Raw genomic sequence first — 15,276 nt, forward strand, 5'->3', positions numbered from 1 at the left:
TTCCTTTCCTCTTACATCAACCACATGCTGGAGAAAAGGCTTGGGGTTTACCACTGCTTGGTGAGTAAAATAGCAAAAAAGAGAAAGGATAATGGGGTGATAATGACTGGAAATGTATGGATTGAATTTGGGACCTATTTAAATACACAAAGATAATTTGTGACTCGCTGGTATTTACAAACAGAGAGAAGTGTTTGCGGCTCAGCTGTATATTTGAATACAGAAAAATATTTTGCGGCAAACGTTATTTTCTTTCAGAGCAGACAAACTCTCACCAAGTTGACAGCTGTTAAAACTGTGGTACCCGCACCAATCCAAGCAGATGGGCTGCCTCTACTTGGGAACTTCTAAGCTGGTTTCTTATTACAGTGCAAGTGCTGCAGAGTGACAGATCCTACCTTCTGAACGAACACCATGCGCCAAAGAGGATCAAGGTCTCCTAGAAACAATAAAACATCAAACCTGATGGGCCAAGTCTGTGGGATGCTGGCGGTTCCTGAAGGAGCTGAACTTCAGCTGGCCACAGGGCTACGGCACTCGGCCCGGCGTTGTGACCCTGGTGGCAACACGCACGCGGCAATTCTCCATCACGCGGAAAAGGATGCCAAGTGCAAAACCTTCTTCTCCACTTTGTACCTCCAAACTCCTCCCTCTGTTTAACCTATTCCTGAGTGACTTCTTAACCTAAAGCAATTAGTTAAAGAGCCAACATATATTTCAACTACTTCAACTTCTACTTCAAGTACTCAAGAGCCAACATATACTTCAACCAGGAGCTTAACTATGATGGAATAACTATAATGGAAGAAGCTGTAGGAAAAATGGGTCTGGTCGCACTTGATTCAAGTTAGCAGCATTTCACTCTCCCTGAAAGGCTCAGGCATTGCTGCTGTTTTTACAGCACTGCATTTTAGGGAACTCGGTGATTAGTGGCAACGCTTGGCATCCCAAGAGGACTTAGACTTCACGTCTTGTTACTACTAATCTTCTGCGAATCAGATTATTTTGACAAAACACAGTGTGTCACTTGCTCTGCTGGAGGCTGGGGAGTTTGGTTGAATTTTGCCATAGAAAAATTACAAAATGGTTTAAAAAATAAAATTGCCTCAAAGTGAATTGTGATTTCAGGGATACTGATTTATGATCCCTTACAAGCAATCTGATTTTAAAGAGGATTCTCTCCGAGTAGGGCCTCATTAAGGCCTGTAGTTGTAATCATCCCTCACAAAAAATGAGGCATCTAAAACCGAAAAATAAAAAATTGGTGTCTGAAAAATGAAGATGTGGCAGACACATGCACGTACACACAGTCACTGTACAAAATCCTAATAACTCTCAGGACTTTCCCTAGATTCACTTATTCTTTTCTTTCTCAGTGCTTCCCATCTCTCTCTCTCTAAAAAAAAAAAAAAAAAAAAAAGTCAGAGCAGGAAATGGGCCAAGCACGAGAGTACAGAGAGACTTATAAAAACATTCTTTGCTATTAAGCAACTGAGCTGATTTTCACTGTATAAAAGATGAAGTAGATTGAACAAAATGCTTACCTATACATCTCCATTTCTGATGCAAATCCTAAATTGTCTTTGTCACTTTAGTACATGAACAAGAGGCCAAATGAAACACATGTTTACAACTATAACGAGGATTAGCTTTACACTAAAAAAGTTGAACTATAGTCAAAATTAGATGGTGACATGGGTATTTGCCAACAGCATTAAATGAGAAATAACGGAGTATGAGGTTTCTGGAATGAATAGAAAACGTATTGTTTAGAGACCTTTTTGGCCAAGTATCAACATATGCCAATACTTAAGACTTCTTGTTCTTATTTACTTACCCTGACAATAAAACAATTGTTGTTTTGTGCCAGCAGCCTGACAGACTGGTCCTGAACCTTCAGAAATACAGATTGGATATTATTTCCTTTGTATCAGCTTCAACCTACATTTCTAAAAAAAAGAAATGCAAAGTAATTGAGTCAGAGTTAAAGCAGTCGGAAAGGAAGTAAATAAAGGAGGTAATTGATTTTAATAACATATAACATCAACATACATTAACAAAATACAGAAAGCAGAGAGAATATGTGCTTTCCCATCTCAGAATGGGCAGTGTCTGCAGCTTCATCCCAGCCCCGGGCAGGGGTTATCAGCAAAGCCTCAACAGCAATGATCGATCTTTCCCCAGCCTGAGCCCAGAGCAGTGAGGTAACCACTATAATTCCCGTTACAAAAATAAGCAAATGGATGAATTAAAAGCCCAGGACATTTTTTCCCAAGCAGAGAACTTAAAAGGTATTTGTAGACGAAATGTTCAGCTTCTTTCCTGATCTAACCACTTCTCTCGGTGCTACCATCCTCTACCAGGCCACCCTCAAGTTCAAAATGAACTCGTTCCTTGCAATATTTCACACCTATGAGTGTGCCGGGCTCCTCAAGCCATAATGCCACAGCTGGAATAGATAGAGCAACCCAAGCCAGAGCTCACTTGATTTAAAAACAAACAGATACTGCTAGTAAAGACCTCAGGAAAGCCTTCAATTTTGGAATAATTTTACCCAGTCCTCTTTACTACACCCAGTGCAAGAGAGATTTGCCCAGCTGGTCTTCAGGTGGCCTCTGCATGGGTATGACATGATGTAGGGCTGGATGGCAGTTATCCTCAGATGTGGGTTAGGAGGATCTTGCTCTTTACGCTAAAGGTTCAGTACTGTTGAAAGTTAGGGGAAAACGGACAAAGCTCTCTGAGTTTTGTTGTGCTGTGTCCAGTGAGTCTGGTGCTCTGAAAAAATGCTCTCTTATGTCATTGAAAAAAAAAAAAAAAAGACATTTCTCTAACTTGCAGATACAGACTAAAGCTTAATTCATTCATGTTTTCAATCAAACAACCAGCAATGGGTCCTGTGGGAATTCATGTAGAAAAAGTATCATTAATTATTATTTAAGCTACTCTGAAGAACTGTTTGGAAATTCTCTGGTGGAACATTTCTTTCAGAAAATAATCTGTCAATGACCAAAGCATCGCATGAAAACGTCTGTAAGGACAATGGTCCAAGGGAGAGCAGGAGGATCCCAGCAGAGCCCAGCCTGGCACACAGATCTGGAACCATGCCTGCTGTCCCATCAGGCCTTCTGGCCAGCTCCTAGCTGGTCTGCTGGGGACAATAGGAAGCAAAGAGCCTGCAAGTCCCTGCTCTGAAGCTCCTGACTTATACTGGACTACCTGGCCCCGGTCTGAACGGGAAAGCAAACTGTGGGCCTGATACTATGAGTGCTTAGGACTTTCCATCTCCATGGAAAATAATGTTAGTACTACATGTCCTGCAAATCAAAGCATCAGAACACCCATAAGTTTTGGATCTGTGTGGTCAACCCTACCATTGGTCCTATGAACAAGGAAATCCCATTCGATTTCAGGAGGATCAGCTTTAACTTGCAACAATTGGATCCCGAAGGCAGGGAGCATATACGAGCTCCTGAAGCAGGAACTCAGATCTTGCCAATTCTCTTCTATATTTGGATCACGGTCTCATAGCTTAGTTTCTTGTCCTCTAAAAGGAGAGGACGTGACACCAGTAGCCTTCCCCTTCCCAGGACACTGTAAAACACTGGATGCCTGGAGCGGCTCGGGGAGCGCAGCCTGCTCACCAGTGCGGCTCATGGCAAAGACTGCATTCGGTCTGTGGGGTGCAGTTACGGCCATCAAGCCCAATCGGCCCTCTGCCCCCACAGAACGTTCAGGCCCTGTTCTCAGGAGGTAAACACAATATCAAGTTTTTTTTTTTTTTTAATCATTGTTATTCCTCAAACCTACCAACCAATGGAAAGATTTAACTGTAGCCTCTGTGGTATTCTACATCCCTCCGAGCAAGCCCGCTTCTCTTTTGGATATTATCACCATCATGGTAGGACATGATGAGTTGCCTACAAGAACATCTGTCTTTTGGGTTACATATTCTAAAAGCTCATGACCAGGAATCAGTCCCTGAGCTAAAAAGCATACATCAATGAGGAGAAGAAAGAAAGAATTTTCAGCTTTTTATAGATTAGGATCTTTGACACTGGAAACAATACATAATTTGTGCAAGACCACACCAGATATCCCCGATCTCTTAAGTCTAGCCCGGCCTGTAGTTACAAGAGCCCTTACACGGCTGCTCTACCCGTCACATTGCTCGCTCTCCCTTTGGCAGAAGACACTGCCACCACTACAGCGATCTGGAGAGTGGCCCTGCACACACTTGTTCCCTTGCAGCACAGGTCGTCCACTCGTCCCTTCAGGACCATACCACCTAGTTCAGCACGGACGCCATCTGCTTGCAGTAAGGAGAGGACAGACGCAGACACATGGCTGCAGGTTCCTGCAGTGCTCCAGAAGAGGTTGGCACTGGGAGCCTGGATGCACTACCCAGCTTGGCTTGTTAATATGGGTGGCAGGCAGAAGCACAGAGCTGGGAAGAAGACAGCTTTTAATTTGTGACTTGCTAAGAGGATGACTCGGCTTTAGAAACCCTCGAAGCCGGGTACACACCATTAAAGTCTATATAATACAATGCGTACGATATCCGCCCATGAGCATAATGCGTCCATAGTAGGGCTATGCATTCACTGTAGCTCCTCCCTTAGGTGAGCAACTCTGCCATTCCTTAAAAACAAATAAAGTATTGATCACTTACCACCTGCGTTCTGGACTACTATCCTACAAATGTGTTTGCTCTGGGAACATGAAGCAACATATGTTAGCCTTAACTTTTCTGCCTTTTTATATAGCTATAAACAGATCTGTTGACTCCCCCCCTTTTTAATTTTGTAAAAATAAATGCTTTCCTGGACAGTCAGAGTTCATTACAGAGATAGAGTCCAGCTTCCCCTCCTCCTGCCCACAAAAGTCAGAGCGAGGACGCTCACATGGCATGCAGACCACCCATCCTTGATTGTAGGGGGTGGGGGAAATATTCTCCCCTTCCATATTCCATATTTTTTTGAGACTCTTTAGATCATTTTTCTTGGTAGGATTTTTTTTAATGCATCTTCTGTATCATAAAACCTGTTTATTGTTATTTCTCTGAGCCATTTTTATTAGAGGGGCCTTTTTACTGTTTTATATTGAAGATTCTAACAAAGGCAAATAAAATTACATCTATAACTAAGTGCATACTGTTACGAGCTTGCATCTGTCCCCACGCCAAGAAGAGGCTTTGCATAGTCCTTGTGAATACAAAATAGAGTCAGGATTTTCAGAAAGGCTCGATACTCACAGTCAGGGCCAGGTTCATGTAAGAGCTCAGCTTCCAGTTAGGCACCATTAGGAAATGACTTAGATCAAAGTAAACGTGATGTCATCCTTGTGGCCAGGGCGTTCATTCACAGCACCGTAAACGAAGGGAACAATTCATGAGCCTAAGAACAATGAATGGATATGTATGAAACTTTAAAAAAAAATAGTCATTCAGGGTTATGAAGCGTGATGATGTTTCAGCTGTCTGGGTAATGTACAGTTAAATGAAAGGTGAAATTGGATAAGGAAACAACGCCAGCAAGTGCCCAAGTGAGATGACCACAGCACCATAGCTTTTCTGCCAAGCTGCCACAAATTGACTTGCCAGAGCTCTCCAGGGAATTTCCTGCAGTATTTGTGTACTGAGAGTCTGTATCGCTTCTCCCACCAACGCCCTCACAAGCAGGATCGCCCAGCTCCCAAAACCCAGGTTCTGATGGCCAACGCACAGCTGCGAGAGCAGCAGGGATGGGCCACAGAAGGGGTCACCCAGGTTCGGAGGCTTTTCTTTTCTCCTAAACCCTCATGAAGGTGATAAATGTTCAGCTATGGCAGTGAAAGAAAGGCAGAGTGCTGCTTGCACCAGGACCCCCTCCCTGGAAGATCCAGCCCTGGGAGACTGCTACAGTCTTGCTCAAAAAAAGCAGCTATTTTCTCCTCCAAGAGCTGCTCTCCTCCCACACGCTTGCATCCTTCACATGGCTTTTGTCTTGGCAGCCTCCAGAAGACCCCAGCTCATTTTCTTTTATGCACACTGGGTCAGAGCACAAGTTTCCCAAAAACGTAATTGCCTGGAAAACCCACTATTCCTGCAGCTGGGTCTCCAGGAGGGGTTTTCACACACCCTCTGGTTTTGCAGCAGAGGAAGAGGACGTGGGGCTGGAGGAGGCGGTTATGCAGCATCTCTTCCTACTCGATTAACTCAGTGAGCCCGGAGGAAACCCCACCATCTGCACAGCCCGTGAGTCACCTCAGGACTCAGGCACTTTACTGTACTTATTAGTCAACAGAAACAAACAACACAAAATCCCTAGACATTAAAAGTCATTCTTCTTCAAAAAAATATTGGCTACACATCTCCAATTATAATTTTCTGGAGATTTTAAATATTTAATTGTGGCTCTATAAACATAAATTCCTACATCTAAATATTCACCCTCAACAGTCACTAATGCCCCTCTGGGGGCTGCTTTTATTATACTAAGGCAGAGAAAATAAGTTGTAAAAAATTTTCTTTGTCTCTCTCACTTTACCATAGCAGGGAGTGGGTTTTGAAAAGATTTCTTGTAATCACCACTGAATGCATTGTAGCTGATGACTTTAGACAGCCTTATTAAGTAAACTAAAGGGAAGATTGATTTCCAAGATTATACATTATAAAGTCATGAAAAATAAAAGCTTAAGCTTTTGTTCCAGACAATGAAGACATCAGTACCTGTAACTAAGACCTGAAGACGTATGCTGCAGCACCCATTTAGTTCCCCTTTTAAAGCTTCCAAGCTGTACGGCAGACAGGGTGGTAATGGGAAAATTTTAAAAGTTTGGGGTTTAGGTTTGGATAAGCAATGCAACGTCTGTGAGCATCCCTGAAGCTTATCTAGACTGTAATGAGTTTCCTGGATCTATACTCTGGGGTTGGAAGGTTTACAAGGATGTGCTAAGGATTCAGATATTCACAGCTTCTGTTTGGGTTAAAAAGGCCGTGACAGCATCTTCCATCCCAATATCACCGTATTGCAGTTGTGGGTTATCTGTCTTCAGTTACGGCTGAAGCTGGGAAGCACAGAGGAACTTATTCAAGTGTGAGGTTGTAGCCTCAAGGCAGAGCCAAGTCAACAAGAAAGTCTTTTTTTCTTTAGAACCATTTTCCTTGTTTCTGCAGCAGAATGGAGGTTTTGGCCAAGGATGTATGAGGAAGTTCCTGGATTCCCGCATGCATGAGGCGCCTGCATTGCACTGCGATGAATAATCCCTGGGCCACGGTTGACACCTAGCTGTGAGTGGCACCTGAAGTCCAAGTTTTTGCGAGAATCTGCAAGTCTCGCTATTGATTCAGAAGAATTTCAAGAAACCCCAAATGAGTAATCAGACCCCGAGAGACATCCAAGGCTGAAAGGACAAGAAGAACAACTGCAGAAAGAAGGGATGGGCCTTAAAAAGGCAGATGCAATGACATGAAGAAAAAGCGTGAAAGAGACCCAGGAGAGAAGCCAGAAAGTAGCTAAACAGGGCAAAAATGCCAGATCCAGAGCCCAGCATGAGGCGATGATGGAAAAGGACCTGATAGCAAAGAGACACCGAAAAGCAAGACCTGTGGAAAGGCCACTACTGTTTAAATGAGGCAACTCCTCAACCTCACGGCAAGCTCATAAGGCAAGAGTTTGCCCAGCTGCAATTACATTTTACAGAGTCTGACCTCACTTAGTGAGGTTAACAAATGTTGCCAAAAAGGGAGAATAAGGAACTGATGATGTTTTCAGGAACTGAAATTGTTGTGATTGTAGGTGTCACCACAGCTGAAATACTGCTGACAATCCTGTGACTCTTCTGATCTGACAATTTGAGGAATCTATTTCTGTACAGCACACACACAGATTCCAGTAGGTCTCCTGAGACTGTGTCATGGCTGGAAGTATGGCTGAGATGCTGGTTTAAGGTATTCCCCTTCTTGAGCATTTTCTTCCTTCCTGGTGCACAATTTCCCCCTCTCATGCTAGTGCAGCTCTGTGCATAACTGCACTGTGAACCAGCCTGGGGAACTGTTCTGGTTCAAAATAACCCAACAAAAAACCCAATCAAATTTATGTGCAACTGAATAAAAAGCCAGATCAGTTCGCTGATCCGGGCCACAACACAGCACACAACTGAGAAGTGAACGCCTCAGCTGGGGAGGAGAAACAGAGAGGAGGTGAAGGGCATCAGCATGATAAGCTGTCCATGCCACCAAAGACTCCGCGTTGAGACCTGCAGCCTCTGCTGATGTGCATCCAGCTGCTGCCTGCAGACTGGTATCGCCTCCAAAACAGAGTCAGTGCAGAACCACCAATGCAAGCAACTCCTTTTCAAAGGGGAATGCTACGGACAGCGCTCATAACACCTTAAAACTGGTAGTTCCGGTTTTCTCTTATTCTTCTGGAAGAGCCTGGAGGCATTTCTTCAAGAAATGGAAAAAGGCAAAGACACTCATTGCTGGTCCATTATCACCAAGGCTGAGAGAGAGAGAGGAGCTTTCAGAGCAAAAGGGCTTTTATCAACGGGGGACTGGACAAGCAAGAAGCCAGCTAAGATGGAGAGAGACCTAGGGCAGAAGTCCTGCATAGGAGAGGACACCTGGGGTCTTTAGATGGGGGACTCTGATCAAATCCAAAGGTTCAAGAGCGGTAAAAAAATGGACCTTCTGGATGAGCAAGCAGCCGTGTCAGCTCATGGCCTCACTGCAGCTTAGCTATCTTGTAAGGAGCCTGCCCGGCCCAAAGAAACAGCAGCTGTTGCTGGGACAGAAAAATATACAAGGGCAAGCAGATGCGCCGAGAAGCAAAGCTCAGCAACGGAGCTGAAAGCAGAACTCCCTTTGCCTGATTGCAAGCAGAGCCATGGCCACTAGCTAAACTCCTCTTTGACCAGCCCCTGGTGTGCTGAGTGCTTTCCAAACAGACACAAGGAGACGTGGTTCCCACCCAAAACAGCTTCCAGGCTCCAGTTGGGCAGAATACAAGGAAAGCACAAACCACATATACAGCTATATTAACCATGTGTTCATAGGCACATACTAATAATAGAACCCCAAAACTGCTCCCAGGTTACTCATCTTGCATGTCAAACTCAGTCCTCATGGTTTCCATAGGCATAGGGGAGAGGTGGGTGACTTTCTTGGTTTCGTAACAGTGCTGCACTCTGATGTGTAATAAATAAGGATGAAATGGAAAAAATCCAACCCACTCCTCTTTGAGCAGAGTTCAAGGAAAATATTGCGGCTAGAGACTATAAGCAGACCCAATAAATTTGTTCCCCCGCCCCATTTCCCTTTTGTTATTAGGGTGTGACTAAGGCTTAGCAGCATCAGCTTTAGGTCTTAATTGGTGATTCTTGCTGAAAGCTCAAAGATGTTTTAAAATTGTGTTAAAAAAACGTCACAGGAAGTTGCAGCACACACGCAAACACAATGCCATCCTGTGAATCAGGCTGTCCGAAACACGCAGTCATGGTCCCAGGATTTTTCCTTTATCTTAAGTCTTGGATGCCTTCGGTGTTGTATTATCTCCTGTGGATATCATACCAAAGGAAGGCAGAGGGGGTTTAATGGACTGCATCCAGCTGTCCTCATACATTTATATCCAAAGGACTGCTTGGCTTCTTGGATCAAAAGTGGAGAAAGTGGGACTGTATTATTTATAAGGAAAAGCTTATTGCCTGAGCTGCTGCTTAAGACATTATTGTTCAACCCTTCTTTCTACCCAGCACTCGCTTCAGCCGACTGAACTTGACCTATCCACCCATCATAAATTAAATTCTTTGATCTCATCTGTAACAACACAGAGCCCTAATAACAATAGATCAAACCACGGCAAGGACAATATGCTTATTCTTTACCAACTAACTTTTAATTAGTAAACAGCACAGGGGAAGAATCCACCTTCCCAGAACAAAAGAGGAAAGAAAAAGCATTTAGTACTTGAAAGAAACAGTTGATAAAGAGCAGAGGAATTTTTCAGAGCTCTACGTCCTTGTTCTGTTCATCTAAAAAACCACATCATCCCTAAACGATTAAAACAGGATGAATTTCACATTGTAAGAAGTCACCGTGAAAGGAAACATCAAAAAGAACTTTGGAAGAAGAGGCAGATCAGGTGGTACAGAAAGAGCACATCGTCTTTTACCCACTGTTCGTACAGAAACATGGCTCGAATTATCCACCTTTGCCCTTGTTGGGGCTGTGCTGGTGCCCGCGGTTCGTACAGTAAGCCGGCTTTGTGGTGGGGCTGAGTCAGCCGTCCATACCTTACCGGGGTGTTTAATGTTTGCACAGCAGCCGGGGAAAAACGCACTGCTCTAATTGCCATGTTTATTTTTCGTTTGTGCAGGGTGTAGTTGTTATTGCAGGGATCTTCATGGGTTATCATTTAAACTAAATCGGTTTAGTAGGCTTGCCATTTCCAGGTGAGCTTATTTGATGCTCAGCAGCATGGCTTCCAGGCAACCATATACACTTAAAGTTTTTCCAACAGCAGCAGTGGCACCTTAAGAAACCAGAGGTTTTCTGTGGCTGGGCATCTCATATTATTTTATACTAAAGTAGGTGCAAATTCTTAGTAAAGCTGCTCTTCTCCTGGGGCACGTGTAACATCTTTCTTCCCCACCTATTTTCTGGTGCTTGACAACCGGGTGCAATAGAGGCTCACTCCTTCCTTGCTGGGATGCTAATTGGGCCTCTCACCTCTCCAGGTCAACTGTTCGTGAGACTCGTAGGTATTCCTCGTCTCTCAGACCATTAGCTCCTGGCCAAATTTTGCAGAAACTGGCCAATAGGTGCAAAAATTATCACCGGGGGAAAGGAAGAGTGACGGACACAAATGGCATGGTCACGTCAGGCTCACTTCCATTGGAAACCAAGTGAAACCCCGTAACCACTTAAAACCTACCCGACACAGGGATGAGGCATGCTGAGACCCACCCATACCTTCTTAGTGGTACTGCTGCTTCCCAAGCAAACAGATCTAGCCTGCCGCAGATCATCAACAGGAAGCAAAGCCAGGGAAGGAGATACTTCGTAGAATATTTCTAGTATCGAGTTCTTTGAATTTAATCTCTCCAAACTGATGAGATATGATCTACGTGAAATAGCTGGCAATGCCCTCACATCAGGGCTTTGCACAAATGAGGATCCTCCACATCTTCTGACCCAAATTTTGTATTAAATCAAACATGTGCTAGGCCAATGGACTGGAATTCCAACAGCGATGTGTGCATCTGCTCTAGGAGAGCAACTGCAAGGCCAGCTGTGCAAAATGCTCTGCCTCCTTCTCACCTTCCACCCACGGCTACCTTCCATACAGCCTACTGACTGAGGTATGTGTTGGGGCAAGGGGTCCCTCATGCGCCCAAGGACCTGATCCACCAACAGACATGGATCTCACCTTGCATGGCTGGTCTCCAGCACAGCTCTGAGGCCACTATCACAAGGCAGCAGAGATGCCAGGCTCCTGTGTCCGTCCATACGATACCACAGTATCCAGAGGAGCTCCAGTCCCACCGCTGTGATCTATGGAGCACAGGGTAGACTTGCAGTCTGGTTGTAAATAGCTAGCTAATACGTTTAAAAAAAAAATAACAACAACAAACAAGCTTTTAAAAAATGATTCAATTAAAAAAGGAAACTTGTGAGCAGTGAATAAATAAGTCAACCACAAAGCCTTTCTTCCAGCTGGATCCCAGAATACTTTAGCTATTTTACTAACCGATTCTACAAAAAAACATATTTTGTTCACCACTGAAATGCCACCGCTCTGGAATGTAACCCTGCAGGAAAAATCAAAGAAAAGTCTACGTTTCAACTGAAATCATGGGATGAATTTCATATAGGAAAAATGTTAATAAGCAAGCTGGAATTCAGTCTGGAGATGAGAGCAAATGTGGGGGCCTTTATCGAATGACAGGTGACCCTTAATGACTGCAAGTAGGCAAGACAGTCTTATTTTTTTATCCGTCAGTTGCTGGTTTCCAGATCAGAAGACAGGAAGTGCCACCTCACCTCGTGATTCCTCCCGCTCTCATTTGTGACGTGAGACAGGAACCTCTGCACAAGGCACCTGTGCAACAATGAACACCTGCATAGGTCCTGGAACAGAAAAGTTTAGGTCTCCTTTCTATGCTTTAAGTATCCACTCTTGAAGAGCTACTTCATTTTTACAAGACAGATACTACACAGAGCAATGACAGATTTCATTAAGAGGACAGAAAAGACAAAGAATGTGACCGTGGCTATTTTATTTCAATGAGTTTTCAGCTGTTCTTTCAGAAGTTTTTTCTTTTCTTTTTTTTTTTTTTTTAAAACCCCACGTATGGTAAAGTGATTCCATTGAAGTCTCTGTGAGTACTGACACGGGATGAAATCCTGCCCACACTCAATCAAATAACTGGAAAACAAATCGTAAAGTTTGCGTGGCAAATATACATACATGTAACTCTTAGGACACGTATAAGGCACAGAACTGTCGCAAAGTCTGCCGCCGCAGCACCCAGGAGTAACACAAAACTAAAACCAACCCAAACACCCAGAACAATGGCAGGACCCAGCCTGTAGTATGCTTGCCACCGAGAGAACAGAAAGGGGAAATCCACCACTTTGTGAGTTTTCAAACTATGTTCACAATTTGCATCCATGAATTTCGGTACAGTTAACCGTCGGGGAGCTTCGAGAAGCAGAGGTAAAAGTCTGAAAGAATAACGACTTCCTCCTGCCCCCATAGCTGCTAGGGCTGACGCCAAGGCCATGCAGCAGGAGCTGATTTTGTTGTTTAGTGGAATAACGGTCGGTTTTGCCACCTACCACTGCTTGCTGTCCTGTCAAAGCCTCGCGTATTGTGTTGTGTGTGGTCCTGCGTTGGGTCATGCAACCAGCCAAAGCCCTCTAACTCCATTTCCAGTTCACATCACTCTAATAGGCCCTCAGCTGGCCTAAGAAATTCCCAAACATCTCTTTCTACAAACAAGGAATTGGGTTTCTTTTGTCTTGCAATCAGGGGAGACAAATTCTCCCCTTAACCACAGTTTAATTTATTCCTTTTGGTTGTTATTGCCTCCACCTAGTACAGCTGTCTAGACTGTTTTTTTTTCCCCCTTTTCTTTTAGTTAGGGATTTTTGGAAGCTGCCTTTGCTTCTTTCCGAAACAGTTTATTTTTAGTGTCACTTTTTCCATTGGCAGGATAGTATGGCTGAGAGAGCTGCTCTCAGAGAAATTGTTCTGCTTTCAATATGAAAATGAAAAATCTGCCTGGTTGAAGGGAACGCACACCAGAAGGCAGCTAAGGTAACGGCGAGATAGCCCAAGTGGAAACGGGGCCCGTGTTTGTGGGATTGGCCTGCACGCCTTGCTGCTAACGTCAATGGAAGCTTGGCCACGGGTTTTGCTGGAAGCAAGACTGTGCGCACTGTCATCAGGAGCAGAGCAAATTCCTTTCCGGCACAAACCTGCTAAGTTGAGGAGGGTTACGGCATCTTCTAACAGCCTCTAGAAAAATCAGCTCTTTGGATGTAGATCAGTTTTGCAGGAAGCCAACAGCACTTGCACCTGCTCAGGGCCAGGCCACTCCAAACCATTCTTCTCTCGGCTTCCTAGAACAATTAAACACTGACCATGAGCTAGCCAAGAATTTTAAAGCATAGGTAACTTGACCATTTACATGGCAATCTAGTGCTAAACAGCTGTAGGGTTCCCTAATTTCTTCTTTTGCTGTTTGCCACTGCACGACTCCCCAGCTGATTTCTTCCCAAGCTGCTGGCACCAGCCTCATAACTCCAGGCCTCCTTTCCACCCCATATTTACTCCATCCTTTCTCCAAAAGGATCTCCTTCTGATTTTTTTTTTTTGGGGGCGTGGGGGGCCTGATATGCATGGTCAGAAAGCTTTAGCTGAGAAAGGGATAGCAGAATACCCCTGAATCTCCATCTTACTATAGAGTGTAATCCTGCTAGAATGGTTATCTGCTTACTTGTCACTGGTTTATTACCTTGCAAAGAGTAAAGGTGCAAAAAACTAAGGATATTGCTTTTGTAAAGGAAAAGGTGGACTTAAAAGCATGGCTATGACTGGTCTCTTATCTTCTCAGCCACGCTTTGCAGCATACATACCCCAAAGAAAAACAGTTTCAGCTCCTAATACTAGCCAGGCTTCACCGTCGAGCACAATTCTAAAGAGCAGCAACACAGTCCAAATACAGCAATGTTGAGAGGGAAGTAGGAAAGAAAGTAATATATTTTAAAGTAAATCCTTCAGACTTTTAGATTGGGAGTGAAGAGGTGGGGGAGGGCATTAAAAACACGCGCACATACTCACAAAACCCCAGAATTAAGCAAGCGAGACCATTCCAGTTGAGCTGTTTCAGCCATTGTCTTACAACAACTTTAAACCCAATTGCTTCTTTTTAATGAGGTATTTTCTTCCTCTTAACCACCCAAATTTAATCCATGATGTTAGTCCAACTCAGAGAACTTAAAATCAGAACATTAGGGCCTTTCTTAATCCTCTTAACTTGCCAAAGGTTTTCTGATCACACACCTCTTCCTTCCTACTTAAGACTGTTTTTTTCCACCCCTCTTTGTCTTCTGTTTACAGCTGTGAAAAATTAGGATCCAAGCAGTAAAATCTTGACATAACAAATGAGCATTTAGAGATGGCTTGCATGTTTCATTGAAGGAAAGCAGGCATATTTTCTAAATTATTCCATTAAATCATATGTTTCTAACAGTTCTCTGGGCTCAGATACTTTACATTTCTTCGGGTACATTCTTTAATCCACAGCCGTTGCCTCTGTTGAATAATTATTCAGGTAATTACCTTCAAAACATAAACCCTGCCTCATGCTATGGTCGTTTTGTGCCTTTCACACGATGCAGCAGGTCAACCCAGCTATCCTGATGGGACAGGATTTCATGCAGACCACAGGAATCCTGTCCTGGTGGGCTACACCTCTTCCACACCATCCTGCCCTCCCAAGTCCAGTGTCTCCAGAGAGAAAGTACAGCCTGAACCCTGCTACATTCCAGCAATCTCAGGATGGTGTTGTGGCTAACTGGGATTCTCACGTGGAGAAACTGGAATGGTTCTGAACCTGCACTGACAGATGTCAAGGCTCACGACCAGCCTAGAACCACAGGAACAGATATACATCAGAGAACTATCTTTGCCCTAAACGAGGATCTTCATTCGATCACAGCCGAACTAGAACAAGAGAGTGACTCTGCCAGGTGTCTAAGGGATACCCTGTTATAAAGACAAGGGAGCC

At 44.0% G+C, this 15,276-nt stretch overlaps 1 long non-coding RNA gene across 1 annotated transcript; it reads right to left on the bottom strand.

Annotated features, from left to right (window-relative positions):
- Window positions 1–1,837: 1,837 nt before the first annotated feature.
- On the bottom strand, window positions 1,838–13,967 carry LOC138068878 (uncharacterized). Its single transcript, XR_011143722.1, has 4 exons — window positions 13,463–13,967; window positions 11,409–11,578; window positions 5,255–5,396; window positions 1,838–1,949 (listed from the first exon to the last, which is right to left on the bottom strand). It is a non-coding gene; the product is annotated as an uncharacterized lncRNA (long non-coding RNA).
- Window positions 13,968–15,276: the final 1,309 nt, after the last annotated feature.

Source organism: Struthio camelus, chromosome 12 (genome assembly GCF_040807025.1).
Source record: "Struthio camelus isolate bStrCam1 chromosome 12, bStrCam1.hap1, whole genome shotgun sequence".
Classification (NCBI taxonomy): Eukaryota; Metazoa; Chordata; class Aves; order Struthioniformes; family Struthionidae; genus Struthio; species Struthio camelus.